This window comes from Peromyscus californicus, unplaced genomic scaffold, assembly GCF_007827085.1.
Source record: "Peromyscus californicus insignis strain IS unplaced genomic scaffold, ASM782708v3 Scaffold_3__1_contigs__length_106647218, whole genome shotgun sequence".
Classification (NCBI taxonomy): domain Eukaryota; kingdom Metazoa; phylum Chordata; class Mammalia; order Rodentia; family Cricetidae; genus Peromyscus; species Peromyscus californicus.
The window spans coordinates 50991101-51015966 of record NW_026294551.1 but is presented as its reverse complement, the minus strand read 5'-3'; the positions used below and the strand labels follow the sequence as shown (position 1 = coordinate 51015966).

At 43.0% G+C, this 24866-nt stretch overlaps 1 pseudogene; it reads right to left on the bottom strand.

Annotated features, from left to right (window-relative positions):
* Positions 1 to 23575: 23575 nt before the first annotated feature.
* LOC128122569 (protein C3orf33 homolog) lies at positions 23576 to 24096 on the bottom strand (annotated as a pseudogene).
* Positions 24097 to 24866: the final 770 nt, after the last annotated feature.

The following is a 24866-nucleotide window of genomic DNA, read 5'->3' as shown; positions in this document are numbered from 1 at the left end:
TAGCACTGAGTACATAGAGGAGTAAAAAAGCCAAACAAAACACCACCACCCCCCCCCCACACGCGCGCGCACACACACACACACACAACCAGCAGCAAGCAGACACTCAAACCCAAGCCTTCCTACTTCTTAGAGGAGAATGAGCACTCTCCTTGCAAGTACCTCATCCTCCCAGTGAGGATTACAAACCAAAGTCTAAAAAGATAAATGTTTCCAGGTTCAAGGAACTGGTAAGTAAAGGACCCAGATGCAAAAAACACACCAGCCTGGCTCCGGTGCACTGTAGCAGCAGGGATCTGAAGCTGCTTAGGGGCAAGATGACACTAGGTTGAATGGGTGATAGGTGGGCTGAGGCAAGACAGGGGTACAGGACCATACTGAAGACCTTGGACGGGGTTGTTCACAGCTCGATTTTGGGATGTACATAAGCCAAGTTAGTCAGAAGCCTGGGGGCAATGCCTGGGGTTCCATCAGGTTTTTTTTTTTTTTTTTTTTTTTTTTTGGTTTTTCGAGACAGGGTTTCTCTGTGTAGCTTTGCGCCTTTCCTGGAACTCACTTTGTAGTCCAGGCTGGCCTCGAACTCACAGAGATCCGCCTGGCTCTGCCTCCCGAGTGCTGGGACTAAAGGCGTGCGCCACCACCGCCTGGCTCCATCAGGTTTTAGAAGGCCATGCCATGGCTTCAGAAACCAGCCTGGTACAGTCCACCAGCAGATGCTCCACAGATGGGACACACACACACACACACCTCCTCTTTATTCTGCACTGAAGGTTTTTTTTTTCCTTCACACTCTCACTTTTCTCTTCTTTTGGCTTCTTTTGGAATTAATTCCACGACACTGAATAACCTTCCCCCACAAGGTTGGAGTTAATCAGGCTGAATTTATTAAGATCACTACAATTAAATGAGCTCATACCGGGAGGAGGAAAGTTACCTTATTATCCCATTTTTAAGAGCTTGAATAATTTTTGCCCCTATCTTTTACTGTTGACCCCACAGCTACTTCCTTCACTGTCACCAATGACTTTAGAGGGGGCTGCTGAACCACAGACTCCTCCGTGGCTCCCATTGCTGATGCAGGGGGATCATGCTCAGACCAATGAGTCATCTCAGAGGAAAATGGAGACAACAAAGGACGAGTTGTCCAGAATGGGTGGAACCCGCCCTTGCCTTACAAGCCAGACTTGAGCTCAGGAGGGTAAATTATGAAGGGGGTGCTTTTCCCCTGGGCGGCGCTGTCAGCTTTATCTGTATCCGTGCCCCTGTTAGTCCCTCTCCTTCCAATTCTTATAATGTGGACCTCTGTGCCCCACCTGCAATATGACTGTGGAATTTGATTCTGTTGCCCCCAGGAAGGGATTCAGGTCAGAAATGGCCTCACTGCTGATCCCATCGGTACCTTGACCCCCTGCCTTGTTCCTGAGAGCCTACCCTCAACCATTCTTGTGTATTAAGGTCCGGAGTGTCCTTGTTTTGCCTTGCTTGTCTTGTTCATCATAACCTACAAATCTAGGGTTGGGCCTCACTCATGGGACAGAAGCCTGCTTGGATTTATGACCATCCTCCCCATTCAACTGCCTCTTGGATAAGCCCCAACTGCTTGTGGTAGGGGCTTGATGTAAGTCACATCCTTCCTTCCCCTCCCCCTGCCAAAAATTATAAGCTTCAGCTGAACACTGTCTGTCAATGTGACCTTATCTGGAAAGAGGGTTTTTGCAGATGTATTCAGAGTGAGATGCCATCATCAGAAACAGCCCTCACTGAGAGCTACATGGAATAATGATAGAAGTAGAGGCTGCAAACAGAAACCTTCAAGTCAAGGCACTCTGAATACTGCAGGCAAAACCAGAAACTAAGAGGAGTGTCTGGCATTCATGGACAATCCCTCAGAGTCTTCCAAAAAGAACAAAACTTGCTGATGTTTTGCATTAGAGCTTTTTAACTTGAGAAGCATGAAGGAAGGAATTTCTCCTAGGTAACCCACTGAGGACACCCATCCAAGGCCAGTGTGACCACTGTGCCCCTAAAAAAGCTTGTGATTTCTCTCACCCCTGTTCACGGTTTACCAAGTTGTGCCAAAATTGTATCTCCCTGCTTCTGACAAGAAATTCTTCTTCTTTTCCAATCACCAGCCCAGATTCATTGGACTTTCTAGATCTAGGTGCCAAATTGAGTCCCCTATCCTAAAATGACATATTTGGAAACAACCCCAAGATTCTTGTTACTATGTCAACAGAGTCCTCCCATGACCCCAAACACAGAGTTACATCTATCAATAAGCCTCAAACAACCATCTGGAAGCTTACAGCCTTTTCTCAATTATAGACTCATGCCCACATCCTCTTTAACAGGCTTAGGTTTTATGAGACACAGAGACAAGCTGCTTGTTGCTTGCTTGCTTGCTTGCTTGCTTGCTTGCTTGCTTGCTTGCTCAGTGAAGTGATTGGACTGTGGACTGACTTCTGCTGGGCACCATGTCTCCCTTCTAAGTGCAACCTGGTGATGAGTTAACAGGCAAAACACTGTGGCTCTGGGAGCACTAATACCCAGCCCAGCTAAGTCTAGCTTATCTGGCCCATGCTGGTTTCATCAAATGTCAGGGGCAGACACAACAGATGTCCTCAGGAACCCTGTCTCAGATTCCTTAGGCTCAGTTAACCTTTCTAGGCAGCTCACATTCCTTTCCTTTATAGTATCATCATTTATCTACCTCATAGCTCTATTCTCTCCACAGTTCTTCCTGCATCTTCCTCAAAGACGGAGAGAAGCTGACAACCCCTACTGTTAGCTTCATACACAGTTGGCATTCTGTGTGTAAGGGTTGAGCATCCAGGGCTTGAACATATTTGAGAAAAATGCCTTGCTGAACATGTATACACTCCTTGGTTTTCATTTCCTAAATAATGCTGTATAGGAATTAATTACATAGCATGTATATTACACTGGATGTTATAAGAACTCTTGAGATGATTTAAAGTGTAGGGGAGATTGTGCATATGTTCTATGAAAATGCTACACTATTGGATAGAAGAGACTTGAACAATGACTTATTCTCGTGTCTGCAGGGCATCCCGCATCTATCTCCCACAGATATGCAGGGAGAGTTTTATACATGGTTCTTCCTTATTATAATGCCATTGCCCCAGAGAGGGACCTACTGACAAGACAATCTGGAGGTGTTAGAGAAATGGTGTGACTCTTTGCCAACTCTTAGCTACACTCAATCAAACCTTGTACTCTTGGCTTACCTCATGCTTTTATCAAAAGAACTTAGCGGGGGATGGCTCAGTGAATAAAAACACTTGGTGTGCAAACATGGCCATCTGATTTCATATCCCCAGCACCCAAGTGCAAATACAAATGTGGCCACACTTGCCTGTAGCCTCAGTGCTGAGGTAGGGAGTAGGGAAGACACAGGCTTGCTACCAGCCGGCCTCGCTGAAAAATTGTAAGTTTCAGGTTTAGTGAGAGACCCTGTCTCAAGGGAACAAGGTGGAGAGTGACAGAAAAAAAGCCTGACATCCTTCTCTGGCTTCTACATGTGTGCTCACAGGTGCATACACTTGCACACACACACACACACACACACACACACACACACACACACACACACACCATATGTACACATAGATAGGTAGATAGATAGATAGGTAGGTAGATAGATAGATAGAACGAACTTGGGTGTTCTGCAGCTCCTAGCTAGTTGTTTCACATTTCTCTGAACAGATTAAGTATATATCCACATTCTCAAGAATTCATTGGTTTTATACATTGTGTTTCTACTGACCACACCCAGCAACTTCTAGCCAAAGACTTCTTCCTGCTGAGACCCTATCAGTTTCCCCTGACTTTTGTCTATTTCTCCTAGCTGAAATTTTGATTCTCCCCTTACATTTTTGCTTTTCTGAATATGTGTTTTATGCTTTCAGGTTATGGATCTAGAAACACATGCAGCTGCTACCTGTTCAAAGTGCTCCTGAGGCCTCAGCCTAAGCTCTCCTTAATGGCGCCTCGCTGAAAACCAGAACCCTGGACAGCTCCTAGAAAAAAAGACATCTTCAGCTGTATCCCAAGAAGGAGGCAGTGAATAAGAACCATCAGGGCTAATCAACTGTCTCACTTATGGAACCTGGGGCTTATACAGGGACACTTGGCTCAGCCTGGGAGGAGGGGACTGGACCTGCCTGAACTGAATCTACCAGGTTGAATTCAATCCCCAGGGGAGTCTTTGCCCTGGAGGAGATGGGAATGAGGAGTGGACTGGGGGGAAGGAAGGGGGGGGGGGGAGAACAAGGGAATCCGTGGCTGATATGTAAAATTAAATTAAATTATAAATTTTTTAAAAAAAGAGCCATCAGGGCATTGCTCAGTGTGGTCTGAAAGGAGGGCTGAGTTCTTCTATGCAGAGGACGGTGGATGAACACTGCAGGCAGACAGGGTACTTCCTGCAAATGGACCAATTTTCAGATTTCAAAACTCAAAAGAGCAAATTTCAGAACATGATCTAGGGCTCTTGGGAGTCTCTGAGACATTTCAGAGGACCCCCTAAGGTCAGAGTGATTTTCATAAAAATAATGGTATGCTATTTGCCTTTTCCACCATGAGCTATTTACACTGATGCTGCTGACACTATCATTGAAAATGAGGACAGGAGCAGCAAAGTGAACCAGCAACCACGCGTTTCCCAGTGCCAAGCAGAAGAAAGCAAACAGGGTAGCTGTGGAGGTTTTAAATAAAGCAACAGGCATTTTCCATATCATTAGCAATTGACTCTTAAGAATACATCCTTTGGGAAGTGGGGAGATAATTCAGCCAGTAAAGTGTTTACCACACAAGCATCTGGACCCAAGTTTGCTCCCCAGAACCCATGTGAAAAGCAGCCATGATGATGCATGCTCATAACCCCAGCTGTGGGAAGGCAGAGAAAGGCAGGTCCCTAGTACTAGCTGGCCATCCAGTCTAACTTTATTGGTGAGTTCCAGGTCTCAGTGAGAAATCTCATCTCAACAAACAAATAAATAGATAAATGAAATAAACCAGGTGGGTGATAAGGAAAACACCCAGTGTTCACCTCTGGCTTCCACAAGCACAGGTATACACCTCCACGTGAACATGAGCTCCATACGTGTGATCACATGAACATGCACACAGGGAGAGGAGGGGGGTACACTGTTTGAATATTCCATGTGACAAAATAAGATGTGTAGGGTAGTACTTTGGCTGTAATGGCTGTTTCTGGAAAGGCTTTCATGTGATCATGGAGGCTGTGAGTTCAATCACCCTTTCCTATGGAACTCTGTTTTTGTGTGAAAGAATGACTGATAACCATGTAATGCTTAGCCAAGCTTAGTTATCTTTCAGGTTCTTATTAAAATGTGTTCATTTCAAGAGAAATGACTTACAGCATTGGTTGTCAGTGATTTCTTAAAACTCAACTTTTCAAATGGAAATGAGAGATTCATAGATGCTGTAACTCCTATAATGAGCCCAGGAGCTCTCAATATTTAAAGACCTATTTGATGAGATTTGTGGTGATATTAACAGATATAAATTCATAATATCAGATAATGAAATGTGTCAACACCCAAAATATCTGCATAACCCAGTGGACTGATGTTTTCCAAATGACTAATGCATGGCTGTAAAATTATTCAGGAAAAGAAGAATCCAAAGTTCAAGAGAGGACAAACATTTTAATGTGAGTTTAAAAAAAAAAACCAAAGATCATTGATGTGTTTTCAGATTCTCTGCTGTGTCCATCCTTTGAGAAGGATGATAGTGCCAGAAGAACATCTCCAGAGGCTGGAGCAATAGCTCAGCAGTCAAGAGTACAGAGTGCTCTTTACAGTACCCATGTAGGGCCGCTCACAACCACCTGTATCTCCAGCTCCAGGGCATCCAGTGTCTTCAGGCCTCTACAGACAACTGCGCTTACATGTACATATCCACACATAGATGCACATGCACATACAGTTAACTTTTTTCATCTTAAAAGAAGGACTATCTGTGATTATCTTAAATACTGAGAATTTTATTGAAATATTCTCAGTTTTTCCAAGCACATAAATAGGATGAAGAATATATTTTAAATGACACACGTGGTTCACATCATATTACTCTTGGACAGGGCTAATCTCTCTCTTGCCCCACCCATGGCTTCATAAAGTTAACAGTGGTAGGTAGAGATTCTGCCATTTCCTTTTCTTAAACTCATATCACAGTTGTCCTTGGAGTATATACTGGGCTTCCAGACAAGCTTCTTTGCTTGCATCTCAAAAAGATAAAAACATCTGTATAAATAACAAATCTTCCAGGGCCCAGACACTTCCCACACAATCCAGCTTCCACAAAGGAAGCCACCACCAATGACACTTGAGTGGCCAAGCATCCCAGTGAAGCTGGTGTGTAGGTGGAAGATGGCTATCTGTCAAGAGTGCGATCTGATCCTAAGGTGTGTATGGGCAGGGAAGACCTATGCATAGTGTGAGCCAGGTCCCCAGGCTGTGGTTTCAGCACTAGCAGCCTGAGTGTGGCTCAGGGGCCTGTTAGAAATGCAAGTTAATAAGCGCTACCACAGACCTGCCAAATCAGACCTCTGGGAGTGGAGATCAGCAGTTGACAAGCTCACCAGGTGCTTCTAATGCATGGTGGCATTTAAGACCATGACTGGAAGAGGTCTGGACTTCATCCACAAAGTACTGAGGCTAATCACGGTCACTGAGGAAAATGCTGACGAGTCTTTGACTGGGGAGGGTGAGTCGTGAGGAGACAGAGACTGGCACAGCACTCACACAGTCCCCAAGGATGCCAGTCAAGGACTGTTGAGTACCTGGAAGCAAATGGCACATTTTCTAATAGATTTGGCTGTGGAAGAAGTGTGGTTTCCTAGAATATGGAAGGGCCTTTGTAAAGCCCAGCCCAGATCATGTGCTGGATGCTACATTAGCCACTCAGCATCAGGCTCTGCTTCTCTTCAGTGGGAAGGCAGAGTCCAGCTTCCTCCTGGCATGTGCAGAGGTGATTTGTCACTAAAACACCATCTGCCTGCCTGGCTTCCCCACCCCTTCCCTCTCCCCTTTCTCTTACTCTCCCCCGTCATTTTTCTCTCTTTCCCCAACCCCTCCCTTCTCTCTCCTCAATCCCTCCATTCACTAGACATTTTCTGAAATACACAGTGCTTAACAGAAGTCATACTTCTTCGAGTGCTTAACACAGATCAACTCACTTAAGCCCCCCTACTATCTCTACACTGAAGGAGATCACACAACTATCATCTAAACCAAGACAAAAGGCAAAAGGTAGAAAGGATGATAGGTCAAGCCAACATGCATGGCTGCCATAGTAACAGGGGCAGTTAATATCCTTATGTTAGAGATGAGGAGGAATGCGTCATGTAAACATTCTCCAAAATACATGAAACATGGATGCTTATGGATGCTTGGCTCTTGATTCAAAGCTGGCAGACTGGAACCTGTGTGTGGTCTCTGAAAGGTAAGTTTTCTCAGAGTCTGTAGAAATGGGTAGCTAGGGTGTGTCAGGCAAATGATGAGCATCTAATAAGGGAAATGTCACAGAGGAGGACAGTTATTGTGCCTGGAACATAGACTGAGGGGAGAGAGTGTGGCATGGAAGGGAATTTTTCCAATCCTTGGTTGCTTTTCTGAGCTTTAAATCATGCCCTGAGTACCAAGCAAGGGCTCCAAATAAGGCAGTGATGTGCTCTGGGTAAGTCTGGGTACCACTGTATGTCATCTGGAGACAAACAAATTATAGAGTCGGATGAATCAGAGAGAACAGAGAGGGCAACAGAAGAGGGAGGAAAACAGATGGTAGGATCCATGAGGCCTCATAACTGCACATGGGCATGAAGGGACTTGTGAATTGTTCTTTAGCTTGGATAACTAAATGCCATACATTGAGAAGTGGCCTGTGGGGAAGGGGCCTGGTGGGTTTGACTTGGACATATTAAAGTTCTTTTTATTGAAAATGGAATTATACACAGCAAAAGACATCTTTGTCCCATGATCTTTGTGGTGTGTACAGTCACTAAGGTAATCAAGATATGGAACATTTGTATCAGTTGCCGAAACTTCTCTTCCACTTCATCTTCAGAGTCCTGTAGCTATCCATAGCCATGACAAGCACCCACGCGACTTTCCAGACTGTAGCAAATGAACAACGCAGAATGAAGCCTGCTGCCTGACACTCTCTTCACTTAGAATGAGACTCTGCCCATCATCCACGTTGCTACATTTGTGGACTCTTTTACCTTTGATTTCATAGATCGTATTTCATGATATGGATGACCTGCAATGATTTTTATCCCTTCACCTATTGAATGGCATCCTTGTTGTTTCCAGTGTGGGCCTATTACAAACAAAACAGCTGTGGGTATTCATGGATGTCTCTTTGTGCAGATACATGTTCACTTTCTTTGCTAAAATGCCTGCACATGGGATTTCTAGGACACATCGAATGTGTGTTTTTCACTATAAGAGTTACTCAGCTGTTTACCAAGTATCTGCACCATTTTGCTACCTCAACTATATGAGCATTCTGATTGTTCTTCATATTCACAGCACTGTTGTCAGGTTTTTTTCTGTGTCTTATTTATTTGTTTTTAATTTTGGCAGTTTTAGCATGTATAGAATGTGTTATTGCTTGAATGTGAATGGCCCCCACAGGTTCATGTGTTTAAATACCTACTCCACAGTTAGTGGGACTGTTTGGGGTTAAGGGTGTGCCCTTCTTGGAGAATGTGTGTCACTGTGGGCAGGCTTTGAGATTTCAAAAACCCATTCTTGGAATGATTCATCTGTTAGAAATATGTTTTGAAAATATCATGCACCACTCTGCAAATATTGTAAATATTTTTTTGCTTCCATGTACACAATGGATATTGTCTATAGCATTGTGTTCTTGTAGTGTCTATTGTGGTGATACTTTATTTATGCTCTAACAAATAAAGCTTGCCTGGGGATCAGAGGAAAAAGCCAACCACTATATTAAACATAGAGGTCAGGCAGTGGGAGCACACTTCTTTAATTCTAGCATTCGGGAGGCAGAGAAATTCATCCGGATCTCTGTGAGTTCAAGACCACAATGGAAATAGAGCTAGGCATGGTAGCACACACCTTTAATGCCAGCACTAGTTAACTATAGAGGTCTGGAGGTTTGTACAGACAGACAGGAAGTGATAGAGATTGGTGGAAAGAGGAAGTGATGTAGCTGGGCAGAGAAAGGAAGTAAGATGGGAGGGAACAAAAAGGTATATAGGCGTGAGTGTGCAGGAAGTAGCTCTCTCTTGGGCTGAGAATTTCCTAGCCATAAGAAATTGTGGCTGGCTTGTTCTGTTCCTCTGATCTTTCAGCTTCCACTCCAATATCTGGCTCCAGGTTTTGTATTAATAAGAGCATTTAGCAATTCATGTTACAGACTATAATCATACCAGAGTAATGCTGGCCTCATAAAGTGAGCTGGAAAGTTTTCCCTTTCTTCATCTGTCATTCAAGTTGTATATGGCCTTACTGATTGCTGCCCACATTGTACTGATTACTAAAAGAAGGGTGATGTGTACAGTTGTAGATTTGTCCATCTCTTTCCGCATCTCAGTCTATTCTTGCTTTACACGTGTTGAGGTTCTGCTGTTAAGTGTGTGCACATAGAGGCTTGCTATGCTTTTTGGTGATGTCCATCTGGGTCTCTGGTAATATGCTTTATGGTCTATTTGGTTTAGTACTGACACAGTCACTCAAGCTTTCATTTCATTGGTTTTCAAAGTATGTCTCTTTTCCTATTCTTTCTTTTTTAATCTATTGATGATTTTATATATAAAGTGCATTTTGCAGATGGTATAGAATTGGGTCTCGCCTTTTGTTATTAAATACATTGTTTCTGTTTCATTAGTAGTTTAGGCCATTTATATGTAATTGTTATGTCACTGAATTAAATACACATATTTAATTATATATTATACTAGTTGCTTTTCTTCTTTTACTTTATAAAACACTTGGTTTTATCTTTCTTAAATTCTTATTTTTATTTATTCTTTGAACTTTTTCATATGTATATACAATGGTCAGATTCACCCCTCACTCCTTCTAGACTCTCCATCTTATCTCCCTCACAACTTTATGTCCTTTTATATTTATTTATTTAACCCATTGAGTCTTAAAAATGTCTTGTGCTTAAGATTCCAAATCAGGGCTTGGGATGCAACAGAATCTTGCCCAGCAGGCACAAGGTCCTGGGTTTGATCCCCAGAACTACAGAAAACCAGGCAAGGTAGTGCACACCTATAATCCCAGCATTGAGGGGAAGTAGAGGCAGGAGGATCTTCCACAGTAAATTGAATTCAAGGCCAGGCTGGGCTACACCTCACACCATCACACCCCTCACACATACACACATACACACACACACACACACACACACACACACACACACACACACACACACGAGAGAGAGAGAGAGAGAGAGAGAGAGAGAGAGAGAGAGAGAGAGAGAGAGAGAGTCCATTTCAGACTGAAAGCAAGCACACAGAGCTTTGGATGCTGAGTCTGCAGGAGGAGGACACAAGTTCCATGATTCCATGACTTCTGAGTAATACTCTACTTGTTGAGCAGTCCTATCTCCAGATAACTTTTGATGCAATTACTAACCTTTTATAAAGACTCTTTGGAACTTAAAACAATCTGTGGTTGTGAGATAAGGAATAAAGACAGGAGATCTATTTTCCCCACCAATGGCCTTGACACTTTAGAAGCAGTTGGCAGAAAGCTAGGTGCACATCACAACAGCTGAGGCTCTGGAAGAAGGCTACACTCACCTGAGTATGCAGCAGGTGCAGGAGCCTTAAGGTTGGAGGTCAATGTCCTCCCTATTCAATGTTGCTTACATCTGCTAGGATGTTCTACTTTACTTTCTTTTCTTGACTTCTTTTGGCTCAGTTAGACATTTTTAATATCTTTCCTTTGTCTTGACTGCTGGTTTATTTGTTATATCTCTTTTTCACTTTTTAATAACTGCTGTCAAGTTTATGATAGATCTCTTTAACTTACCACAGTCTTCCTTGACATAATTCTCTACCACTTCATATGCAGTGGTAGAACCCAAGAACAGTGTGTTTCTGTGTCTTCTTTCTGACTTTGGTATGATAGCTGACATATATTTTACTTCTACAGATGCTATAAACCCCAAATATATTATTACTTTTTAAAACATCTCAGACAGTCTATTATATTTTAAAGCAGTTTTAAAATCCATTTTAAAATGTCTTTTATAGTTACAAAGAGTTTTACATTTTTAAGGGACATCATTTCTTTGTGTAGATCCAAATTTCCATCCCGTATCATGTTTCTGTTCAGCTGCCACAGGAGAGAGGAACAAGATCCATCCCTGAAGCCCAGCCACACAGTCTACTTAAGTCTGTGGTGGACAAGGAGGGAAAGCCCTGAACCCTCCCAAGCCTTGCTCAGACCATGGCAGCAATGTGATGCTGGAGACAGGAGAGAGTGGAACCAAGTGTTGTGCAGGCATGCAGGAGCTGCCAGGAACTGGACATGAAGGAAAGACCCATGACATGCCAGACCAACACTGCACATGAGATGACACCAGAACATCCTTACAGGATTCAGAGCCAGCAGAGCATCTGTAAAGAAAGAAACCAACAAAACACCCTAACCTATGTCACTCCTTCACTAGATTAGTTCAGCACCAACACTAAGACTCTGGTGGGGAAAGAAGTGTGCCCATTCTCAAGAATAAAGTTTACTGACCTCAACCTCTTTTTCTCTGCACACAGTGTCTGGCATGCAATAAAAACTGTTACATGTGGGAGGTTACACACATGGGAAGAATAGATGAATCAGATATTAATAAGAGATAGACAACTAACAGAAACAGACTTTCTGTTGGAAATTCCAGATTGGAACCATCAAATCACTGTGATTAGAACTAGTCAGCTAGCTATGGAGCTTTGTGTCCACACCTGCTGTAGGTAGCTTGTGTCATGATTGTTCCCAAAGGTCCATGTGTGGAAGGCTTGGTTCCCAGCCTGTGTTACTATTGAGAGGTGGTGGAAAGGTCAGGAGGTGGCGTCATCAGAATGAATTTAGTCACTTAGGACACACCCTTGAGGAGGCGTAAGTACACCCGTCTCTTCTTTACCTTTTGTTCGTGTGGTTAATACTCAGCCACTGTGAGACGAGCAGCTCCCTGCCACGATGCTCTGCCTTGTCACAGGCCCCAAAGCATCAGAGCCAACCAACCATGCATGAAAACCTCTGGGGCCATCAGCAAAATAAACACTTCATCTTACCAAGCTGATGACCTCAAGCCTTTTGTCATAATGACACAGCACTAGCACTGTGAACAGCTGCAGCTGAGCTTGGGTGCTTGGTTTTCCAGGCTCCTTCCTTGCTTCTGGTATTCCTCATGAGTACAAAACTCAGAACCCTAAAATAGAATTTGCGAAAAATTAAATTAGATATAATCATCTCAAGAGGTGATTGGACCATGAGGGTGCTAACCTATTCAACAGATTAACCTGTCCATGGAGTCAGAATCTGATGCTCTTACTTGTAGTTGCTGGGGGGTGTAGGATCTGAGTGGTTGGAATAAGTAGGTCACTTGGGGCTTGCATTTAAAAAGTATCTTGTCATTGGCAACCTGTGTGTGTGTGTGTGTGTGTGTGTACACAAAAGTGTGTAGAGACCAGAGGAGGATACTGGATGTTCTGCTGAATCACTCTCTCACTTATCTCTTCATAAGGATCTCTGAACCCGAAACTAGGCCATGATCTGTTTATAACAATACTCGAAGAGCACTGGGTTACAGGGGTGAGACTGGACCACTCCTAGTTTTCTATGTGGGTGCTGAGTTCTCATGCTTACAGCAAGTGCTCTTACCTGATGCACCAGTTCCTCCTCTTCTTCCCCACCCCCTGATTCCTGGCTGCTGTGGGGTAAATAGCTACACACACACACACACACACACACACACACACACACACACACACACCACTCTCTTCCCCTGTGGTGTTCTGCCTCACTGTGGAATTGAAAGCAGTGGAGCCAGACATGTACTCACTAGCCTCTGAAACCATGATCCAAGATTCTTCCTGCTCTAAGTTGCCTTTTGAAGCTGTTCCATCACCGTGATGACAATGACTAACACAGCTAGCCTTCAGGACTCCACCCACTGTTGCTCAATACTCTGATGATCTTAAGAAAACTTGTCATTTTGTAAATTACCTATTTTGTAGATTATCAGGCATTTTCTCATAGCAAAGATGGGAAAGGCATTCATTTGTGGAATTTCTATGTCCAAAGTAGAAGTGAGACTTGCTCAACACAGTAAATCTAAGTGGCTTGGGGACATTGGAGTGAACATGTGTAAGAGACAGTTGAATGTATGAGTTTGGAAAGAAAATGGAGGTTGGAACTTGTTTCAGTCTGTGGCATGACAAACTACTAATCATGTTCTGTGGCCCAAAGCAATGCTTGTTTTGCTCATGAATCTGCAATTTAGACAGAGTTGGGTGAGAAAGCCATGTCCACGCTCCATGTGGCATCAGCTAAGTTGGTTCTGCCAGGATGAGATCTGTGTCTAATGCGGCCCACTTAACTCACAGTACTGGCAAGTTGGCCCTAGCTGCCAGCTAGGAACTCCGCTGGGTCTGAGAATGGAGAATGGTACCTCAGTTTCTATCCCTGGGAAAAATCCTTTCTCGTGGCTCTCTGCCAGAGTACCCTTCCTCTTGAACTGACTTAAATTCAAGGGCTAGCATCCCAAGAGAATCTCATAGAGGTTGATCTGTCATGTATAACCATCCCTTGGAAATCCTGTAGCAACAAGCCCTCCAAGGTCTCATGGGAGAGAGCCGGAATCCATCTCTTAGTTGGAAGAAGAGTTATGTGGGGTTGGATGGACTATTTATGGAAACTTGATCTGCCTCACAATTAGGATGTAAATGCAGGTTGATGAGGACTAGATACTGCGTGGATAACACCTGGAATCCTGTTTTGGTCATCTGAGTAAATATTAAGGATAGGATTGAGTAGATTCATCTTTCATCTTCAATAAAAGTGAATTTAAACTCCCAAAGGCCAGGGTAAAAAGTTGGTAGAACATACTAAGACAAGAGAGAGGTTGAATAATGAGTTTAAATCCCATCTCCATCACATCTGACTTGGTTGACTTTAAATAAGTTAAGTGCTTTATTCTCTTCATCTCCAACAAGACAATCCATGCCAAAAGACTCAGCATCATTCCTGGCAGATGGGTAAAGCATAATATATGCTAGTCATTGTAGTGGGCAGCCATTCCAACCTTGATCTGCAAGTTCCAACCCTCACTGAGGCTTCGGCAACTGTCACGCCTACAAGGCGGGGCCAAGAGAGGACCCTGAAGACCTGATTTCCAGATGCACAGTCTCTCTTGGTTCCTGGACCCTGGACGCTGGAGGTAGACTGAGCCGAGTTCTCCAGAGAATACCACTGGACTGCGCCACGCCTTTCCTAGACCCTGTTACCTACCTATCCCTTCACTTGCAAGTTACACCACTAAATAACCCTCCCTTTTAACTACGTGGAGTGGCCTTAATAAGTCATATATAACTATATGTGATAACAGAGCAGTCTTGATACATACAGAGGCATGATACACCAGTGCTGGCCAGTATAGACATTTCCAAATCAAGATGCACTCTTTTTAGTTTAAATACAAATGTGTGAATGTGTATTTCTCACCTTATAACAACAGAATGTGGTGTCTGTGAGCATCTTCTGTGTCAGAGCCTGGAAGTTCATCTTTTATTAGTTATAACAAAGTAGATGTTGAAGGCAGTTAGGAAGGCATCCTGTAGAGCCTCAACCAGGAATTCAAGCCACTAGTCACATCTAACTCAACTCCATAGACAGTTTTTCCTCTAACCTAGAGAGGGAAATAACAAAGATGAGGATAAAAAACAAATAAACAGGCATTTTCCCTGGATATTTTCACCTACAGCTGATTACTTGTCCTAATGTGTCAGGTTGGCACCTACAACTAAGAAATGCAAGAATATTCGCCGGGCGGTGGTGGCTCACGCCTTTAATCCCAGCACTCGGGAGGCAGAGCCAGGCGGATCTCTGTGAGTTCGAGGCCAGCCTGGACTACCAAGTGAGTTCCAGGAAAGGCACAAAGCTACACAGAGAAACCCTGTCTCGAAAAACCAAAAAAAAAAAAAAAAAAAAAAAAAGAATATTCTAAGTTATCACTTTTATTGAGGATGATAAAAGTACCCAGCCATGTTTAATGAAATTCTTTAGGAAACAATTACCAAGGTGCTGAAAGCCAAGGATTCCTTATATGCTAACAGCAGAAGTAATAAAGAGCTTATGACCTCCAGCCTTCCAGTGTTGAACTCAGCTCCTCTCCTTTCTTGTGGCAAGCTTTTTTTAAAAGTAAAAAATATGGTACTGCCTCATTCATGGGACTGAAGAAAAGTAGGGAAAGCAGTTAACTATGCTAGGAGGTACTTCTGATTTGGGAAAGCCTCCCCCCTTTTTTTAGAGAAATGTCTAGACTTTTGACATTGTGACACAATGTTGTCATCTACAAAGTTCACACTCAAAACCTATGCAACTGAGTTACAAATGAAATCTTGGAAATCTCTCTCTCTCTCTCTCTCTCTCTCTCTCTCTCTCTCTCTCTCTCTCTCTCTCTCTCTGTAGCATGAATCTTAGAAGTTCTTATTAATAAAATCAAACCTGAGCCAGGTATTGGGGTGAACACTAGAAGATCAGAGAGACAGAACAAGCCACAGCTAACCTCACCTGGCCAACTTCTCAGCTGATCTTGTTTCCTCAGACTGGAAGCCTCTGTGTCCTCATATCCAAATGGCTCTCAGCTGAACTGCTGCTAGAAGCCTGAAAGCTTAACCCGTCAAAATGCTTAATCAGGCCAAATGCTTCTAGTTCCTGGTCTCATGCCTTATATATCTTTCTGCCTTCTACCATCACTCCCTAGGATTAAAGGCTCACTCCCTGGGATTAAAGGCGTGTATCACCATGCCTGGCTGTTTCCAATGTAGCCTTGAACTCAGAGATCCCAGATGGATTTCTGCCTCTGGAATGCTAGGATTAAAGGTGTGAATGCCACGATTTTCTAGCCTTTGTAGCTAGTGGTTGTTCTGTCTCTGACCCCAGATAAGTTTATTAGGGTGCACAATATTTTGGGGAACACAATACCTCTCTCTCTCTCTCTCTCTCTCTCTCTCTCTCTCTCTCTCACACACACACACACACACACACACACACACACACACACACACACACACCCTTAGTGTTTTAAGTAAGTTTTTATTTCATGTTTGGCCATGTTCATAGCTATCCTTGGCCACATGAGGCTGCAAGAAGCAGTTTGGACACACCTAACAGTTAGCATCTCCTTATTCTCTCACAGGTCTTGGGATATTAATCACTCTCTATGTGTGCAGCTTTGTTCTGTTTCCCTGAAGTTCTCTTGTGCACAGGGATAGAACAGGGCGATGGACAGAGGTCAAGAAACCTGGTTTGAAGTCCCTGGATTTGGAATCCTATGAGTGGGGGAGGCCTAGGCCATGGGGTCCCACAAGAGCCTAGATTTCCTGCCCTCTTATAGCCTTCCCAAAGTAGTTATGAGGTACAATTGTACTGGCAGTGGGCCCCAGGGGGTTGTGATCAATCGAGACAGGATATTCCAAAGTATCCCAGAGAGCAGGGCCTTCTGTATAATGGCAGCCACGGAGAGATGATGCTAACAGCTTAGGTTGGCACCCTCCCAGCTCTTTCTGCAATCCCAAATCTGCTTGAGATATCTCATTATTCTGGGATGAGACACCCAGACTCCATATACCACCAGAGAATAGCAGGTTGGATGGATGTTGCTGTAGAAACAGGCAGTGCATGTCCTTGCAGGGGCCACTGCTTTAACATGCAAGGAGTTTTCAGTCCTTGCAAAAGTCCCTGTCATAGGAACTCGGACACTGGCTCCATAGTAAGCCAGCTCCATCTGTATCATTAAGGAGTCAGTGGTGATGCCCAAGTCTAGGGACCACATCACTGTGCACACCTGGAGCTCAGTCCTGGCTGGAGTATCTGCTCACTCTCATTTGTTTTCCAGGAACCTGTTGTCTCATCTAGAGATTATATTTAACATCAAAATCCCTAAATATACAAAGACTAAAAGGTAGTCACAGACTTCAAAGTGTCATTAGAAAGAGAAAACATTAATCAGAACTAAAGGAGCAGAACTAAGGGAACAGGGTCGGACAGGAAGTACGTAGGCCATTACCATGGGATGAAGTACATCTATTGGTTGACAGGCTCCACCTCCGTCCATGATTTCCTTTGCCCACATAAGCCATTTTTCTGGAGCACACATTGTCACCTTGCCCACCACTGATGTGTCTTTAACTCATCCTGCCCCAGCTACAGGTTCCAAAGTGTCCACTCCTGTAGCCAGCTCTGGATTAGCCACTGAAGCAAAGTCCTTCCCTAGAAATTTGGAAGACAACTCACATTGGTTCTGATCACCCCTTCCATAAGTACCTACAGAGACCTGTGTCCCGAAAGTCAAAGAAACTGGGAATCTGGAAGAGAGAAAAGGGAAGATGGGCAGAGAGGAGAGCTAGGGGATGGTCTGCGAGGTGGTACCCCACCCCTGGTTCTTTTGGGGCCCTGTGGCCTAGGTATTCCCCACTCATGGCTTATGAGGTTAACACTGTGTCTGCCATAGACTCTCTTTTTACTTGGGTTATCAATGAGTCTTTGCTTGCCCTACAGAAAAATCCTATCAAATACCTACAGAGTATTGCAGACATGTGCTCAAAGCATCACTTTTATGCTTCTTTCAACTCCTTGATCAGTGTTTAACACATACCAGTAAAACACATAAAGTCCACTTGTCTTAACTGTGATGTTGTATAAGTTCTGTGCACACTTACACAACAGTGGTGTGTTGGAAACATCAAAATCAACAGCCCCCAGAACTAAGCACTCTGGTCAGTCCTCTTAGGTAACTGCTCTTCTGACTCACCCTAATAAACATTTCTACATTCTTTCATTGGTTCTCTTACATTAAAACAAACAAACAAACAAAGCTCAATGAAAAATACTCCATTCAACATGAGTGTGGGAAGATGCAGGGAGGCAGTGGGATTGACAGGGGCAAGACAGAGATAAAAGGGGGCTGGGGGTGAGAGTAATTGGAATGAATTACACATGTGTGTAAAACTGTCAAAGAATAAATTTAATAGAAGTTATTTAAAATATTCCATTCAGAAAACTACAGAAAATAACATGACCTATATGGATGCAATTTCCAGATAGAATACAATGCAGACGTTTTGTCACAGAAGTTGAGTGTCCCTTATCCAAAGTGCTTAGGCCCACAGGTGTTTCTGGTTCAGAATCGTTTTAGTATGCTGGAGGGAGGGGAATTGGTTTAGCTTGCCAGCTGCGTATCCACAATCCAGTTGAGTAACCTTAATATGAAAACCCCTGATCCTCAATGTCCTGACACTCAAAAAGATTCATATTCTAAAGCATGTCAGACTTTGGACTTGGGGTTCAGGCTATTCAACTTGGACTTACATTTACTCTTGGCTTTGGAAACTCACCAGGAGAACATGGCCTAAAGAGTCAACTAAGCAGGGCTCATAGAGGTTCACAGAGACTGAAGAGACAATTCAGCCACCTGTATGAGTCTGCATATACCTGTTAGGTTCTCTGAATATATGTGCCATATTGTTCATTGTTTGGCTTGGGGTTTTTGTGGGACTCGTAACATTGGGAGCGGTGGTGTCTCTGACTCTTTTGCCTGGTCTTGGGACCCGTTTCCCCTACCAGGTTGCCTCATCCAGCATTGATATGAGGGTTTGTGCCTAGTCTTACTGCATCTTGTTATGCCATATTTAGTTGGTAGTCCTGGGATGACTTCTCTTTTCTGAAAGAAAACAGAGAAGCAGTAGATCTTGGGGAGAGGGGAGGTCAGGGGAGACTGAGAGGAGTGCAGAGAGAGGAGGTTGCAGTCAGGATGTATTGTATGAGAAAAGAATAAACAAACAAAGACAGACAGACAGACAGATGATAGATGAATTTACTTTATTTAAGGAATCCTTAGCAGTCCCAGGATTCTTCAATCTGAGTACTCATGACTTCCATCAATTAGAGAACATCTCTACACATTCTTTTGTGTTGAGTTCTTCCTCAACCATGGGTGAGCTATAACACACATATAGAAAAGTTTTCAAAGCACTGAAGTACAGCTTCTAATTAGTTGAAATATATGACCCATGTAACCAGAACCCAAGAGACATATCACCGCCAACTCTCCAGGTGCCGTCCTCCAGCCCTTCCCCACCAGAATTAACTACTGTGTTGTATTTTATGATAGTGACTCTCTGGATTTTCCTCAGGATTTTAACACGACAGGATACATCACCAGCTGCAAAGGTTTTGTTTTACATATGTGTCTTTGTGTTTTTATAACACTTTTTTATTCAATAGCCTGCAATTCTGTAAGATCACACCCAAAAACAGAGACTCTTTCTTTCTTGTAAATTGCTGTCCCCCACTGTTTGTGGGGAAATTCCTTTTCTAAGGTACAGTCAGGTTTTTGTTTTTTGTTCTAAGTTAGCTTTTTAGGTTAGGGTACACTATGCTAGGTTTCGTCATGGCACCTTCACACATATGTGTCATTATATTTGGCCCATTTGTCTGTTGATAGACATTAAGGCTGGTTCCATTTGCTAACTATTGTGAATGGTGTAACTAAAAGCACCAATGTGCAAATATCTCTGTGGTATATTGACTTAGAATCCTCTGGATATATACCCAAGAGTGGTATAGCTGGCTTATAAGCAGTTCTATATTCTGCTTTGTTTTGTTTTTTGGTTTGCTTTGCTTTTGTAGAACCTCCTACTGATTTCCATCGTGGCTGCATGAGTCTGCCATCAGTGTATAAAGGTTCTCTACCTCGTTGGCAACAATTCCTGCCATTTACTTTCTGGACAATGGTCTTTCTGTCTGGAATGAGGTGAGATCTCAAGCAGTTTTGCATTTCCTTGATGGCTGAGGATATTGAATACCATGTCAAGTGTTTATTGATCATTTGTATCTCTTTTTTGAGAACCATCTATTCAGTCAGCTAGCCCATTCACTCACTGAGTGATTTGGTTGTTTAGTGTTTAATTTTTGTAGTTCTTTGTATAGCTTGGGTATTAATCCTGTATGATGTGTAGTGAGTAAAGAAATCAAGGGAAAAAAAAGCGTCCCCAAATCCTCCTGAATTTTAAGCATCCTACTGGAGGTGTGATACTCTAGATATCATGGACAGCCCTGGGACCTCAGAATTCTTGGGCTCTCCAGCAATGAATGACCAATAAAGCGGCTCCAGCGGTCTACCCTTCTACTATCCCAGCTGAGAGCAATCAGACTCCATTGTGATTCCTAGTTAATGGTGACTGTTTCCCACAATCAAGGGCAGGGTCATCTACCCTTATGACCTTGTCTGCCTGAGCCAGCCTCTTGCTGCCTGCACTTTTATGCCCATCACTTTCTAGCTCTCCTGCTCTCTACTCCTGCATTTCAGCTTTCCTTCACCCAAAGACCTTAGTAAGCCAAACTAAAGCTCCTGACTTGTGGGTGTTCCCTGATCTCAAGTCCCTGGGGCAGCTCAGTGTTTAACAAAAAATTCTCTGAAAATGGGACCTGGCATTTGCCACCAAGTCGCATAGCATTATGAAATAGATTCCTTCCCTGACTGCCAGAAGAGGCACAGATCACCAAAAGCTATAACTGGGTTTGATTTTTGTAGGAGGTGTGGGTTTGGCCTGAGGGTAGGACTGCCTGGTCTTCGTGTGGCTTACTTGTGGGAAGTGAATCCTGAGTCCCACTAAGGAAGTGTGCGGCTGAGGCTATGTTCAACTTGCCCATCTTTGCTTCTGCTCATTCCCAGCATGCCCTCTCACCCTTCAGACTTCCTCAGTTTCTCCTCTAGGTCTTTCTTCAGGATTCCATATATTTGTCTCATTATGATTCTCTCCTGCTCTGGCTCACAGAGAAGGAGCCTTTCAGGATATGTTAAAGTATAGTCTTTGTTGTAGCATAGTTTTTGTATTTATAGAACGCTTATAAAAATAGTACTGAGTCTCTAGCTGCCCCCACCTCTCCAGTCTCTGGCATCAGTATTGCCCTTATTGTTTCAATACATTTGTTACAATGCACAGATCAATATTGGCACTTTATTTATAGTTTGTTTCAGGCTTATTTATTTTATTTTTATGTATATGAGCAATTTGCCTGTATGTATGTATGTATGTATGTATGTATGTATGTATGTGCACCATGTGCCTGTCTGATGCCTGTGGAGGTCAGAAGAGGGCACTGGATCCCTAGAACTAGAATTATAGATGGTTTTGTAAGTCATAATGTCAGTGCTAAGAGTGAAACTGGATTTTCTGAGGGAGCAACAAGTGCTCTTAACTGCTGAGTTATCTCTCCAGTCTCGCCTCATTTACATTTTATTAGTTTGTACCAAATATTCTTCTGTGGTGGAATCCCACCTAAATGTCACCTTACATTTTGTCACTGTGTCTCTTTTAGCTCCTCTGGGCTATGGCAGCTTCTTAGACAGTCTCTGTTTTGGAACACGACTAGCTTGAAGAGTCAAGTACTGTGTAGGATATCCTTCAATTTGGATTTATCTAACATTTATCTCATAATTTGACTAAAGATGCTCACTGGGGGAAGGAAGATTGCAGAAAGAGAGCCATTATCCTGACAGTAGAACAAGGCCCCCTGAGATCAGCACAACATGGCTGTTAATACCAGCTTTGCTGTCCTGATGCTGGGTGACGTTCATCAGGTTCCTCTGCTGTGAAGATACTTTATTTTAACCCCTCACATTCAAAATTGTACTAATTGGCACGAAGCCTCAGGATTACAGTCTAAGGAGATGAGAGACAGTGCTCGCGTCCTTGAGAGCAAAGCGCATACATAAATCACTTGGAATTATTCTGCATGAGAGATTCGCCTCTTCTCTGCCACTTATTTATTCAACCGTTTATTTATGCCTGTGTAGACCCATGGGTATGTATTTGTGAGTTGCAACCCAGTATTACTTTATTTTGTGGCTACAACTGTTCCAGCCACAGCCATTGTGAGTCTTCTTAGGTGGCTCCTCTGTCTTTTCAATGTGTGTTTGCGGGCACGTGCATGTGTGTGTGTGTGTGTGTGTGTGTGTGTGTGTGTGTGTGTGTGTGTGTATACATGCAGTGTGTTTTGTTAAATATTTTTAAAAGTGTTAATATATTCATATATATGTATATGGGGATGTATATGGGGTTTTATGAGCAGAAGAATGTGTTGGAGTGGAGTTGGAGTTACAAGAAGTTGTGAGCTGCACAACACGTATGCTGGGAACCAAAGTCAAGTCCTTTCAAAGAGCAGAAAATGCTCTTAGCCACCAAGATATCTCTCCAGGCTTGTATGGTGTGTTTCGAATATTTCTTTACCTTCTGACACTATATGTTCCACATTCACCACACTTTAGTATTAGAATCAATCATTTCTCCAAGACGTTCCACTTCTGTTATTTTTAGGATAGTACAGACTAATAGGTGAATGCTGCTGTGGGGATGTGCAATAATTCCTTCAATCCAAGGTTTTGTTTTCCATGATTCAGTTGCCCAGCCTGAAAATATCACACAGAAACTCCAGAAGTAAACAATTCATAAGTTTTAAGTTGTGTGATGTTCTGAACAGTGTGGTGAAAACATGTTCCATCAAGTCATCCCACCTGGGTGTAAACCAGCCTTCTGTTAGCTTATCAATTCTGTGTGTCTATAAGAGAAAGAACAAGTTCATTTTTCGTTACACTATTCTATTAACTATTCTTTTTAAGTCCTTTATTATAAATAAGGTGATAATGCTGAAAAAGTAAACAAACATCAAAATATGGCTGCTCCAAATAACTAACTCAACAGTCAAAACTTAAACTCTCTCTTCAGACATCAGCACTATAGGGCTGGGAGGGCAGCTCATGGCGGTACTAGTCTAGAGCACATGAGGTCCTGAGTTCAATCCCTAGCACTGGGGAGGCAGGGAGCAAAAAACACTAGCTCTACATATGTACACCCTTCTACTTGGTAATATTTTATAGTGTGTCATTTTGCCTAAAGGCATATTACGTTAATCATAGTTTATTTAAATTAAACCTGGCATTGCAATGTTTTGAGTGTCTAATTATCACTAGACTAGTAGTTTGATCACCTGAAGAAATTTCCATTTTTGACTAAGTGAAAAATGTTCACATAGTTACTTACTTCCCTCTTTAGAAGTCATCTCTAGACCTCATGGATGCTTCCTCCTTTTCTCCACAAGCAAAAGCAGTTCATACATTCCCCGAGTTTCAGAACTAAAGAGTAGCTGCCCACGTCATCCTTCCAGCTTCTGTAAGAGCCCTCCAAAACCTGCCACAATAATGTTCTTGTTTTTTGTTTGTCTGTTTTGTTTTGTCAATAGTTGAGATCTGTTCCAGTTGTTTTTAATTACTTCTTCCTTTTGCTATTCCTTTCTCTCGGAATCTTTGAGTTTTCCAAAATAACCTTTTTTTTAAAAAAATTTCAGAGTCTTCCATCCATATTCCTTCTTCTTTCTTCAAGGCTGTCAATCCAGCTCTAAGGAAGTTTCTGTGAGTTTTCCAACGGGTTTTAGAGCCATAATTGGCCCATTTAACAAAAACAGTTTTGCCTCATTCAGACTCACAGGGAAATAAATGCCCACCCTTGTTAGCTAGAAGACAGTGAGGGAGCGGGTTCCCAGAACTACAATGTCAGCTCTTCCTGTAACCACACCTTACCGGCTTCAGTGAGTTCTACTCTACCCAGTTTACCCAGAAAAACACGTGGCTCCTTTCTCCATCAAGATATAGTAGGCACAGTAATAAGAATGTGTTCTATTTCTAGAATGCTCTCACTTATCTGGTGCGGTCACCCATGTAGTGTAACTTTCTTATAAATCCGACTGGAATACCTGAAAGAGTTGTAAATTTTGATGTGGTTTCAGGGGGTTAGAGTTCATGAGAGTGGAGCAAAGGCATGGTGCAGGAACAGCCAAGAGCTTACAACCTGAGCCACAAGTAGGGGGCATATTGTGTGTAACTTATAAAGTATAGCGCATGATAGGTTTGTTCGTGAAGACTCCTAGTCTATACACAGAGCTTGGTGATAATCCACAGTCTGGGGGTCTCCAGAATATACTCCCCAGGGTAAATGGAGACAAATGTAGCTGTTTCTCACTTTCTCAGCTTAGGGAACAATAAGAGACCTTTGTAAGTTTCTGTATGTGTAGCAAGCTAAAGACAAATGCACACCGTGCCTATAATGCCAACTGGTTACAATGTGGATTATTGTTTTTTCCTCTTGTTTATTTGCAGCCTCCACTCTTGGAGTAAGAGAGCTGGCTCCTGCCATCTGCCCTCTGCACTCCATTTCACCGGGCACTTTTAGAAAGAAGTTTCGGAGTTAACACCCCAGGCCCCACAGGAAACAACTGACAAATACAAAGTGCTTATGCGCAGTTGCCTTCAGTCTCATAGACATATTTCTAAGGCTCTTTCGGCTGACATCCCTTCATCTTTTTCAGGGGATTATTCCACACATTTATGATTCAGTCCGTAGGAACCTTCGGCATTCCATCCTGAGATCCACAACTTCCTAAACCGTCTTGTAAAAACTGTATACCTTACGATTCACTGCTTGTGTTGCGAAGTTACAAGAGTTTCCATCAATACAAAGTGTCACATATTCATCACTCAGAACAGTTCATTGCCCTGGAAGT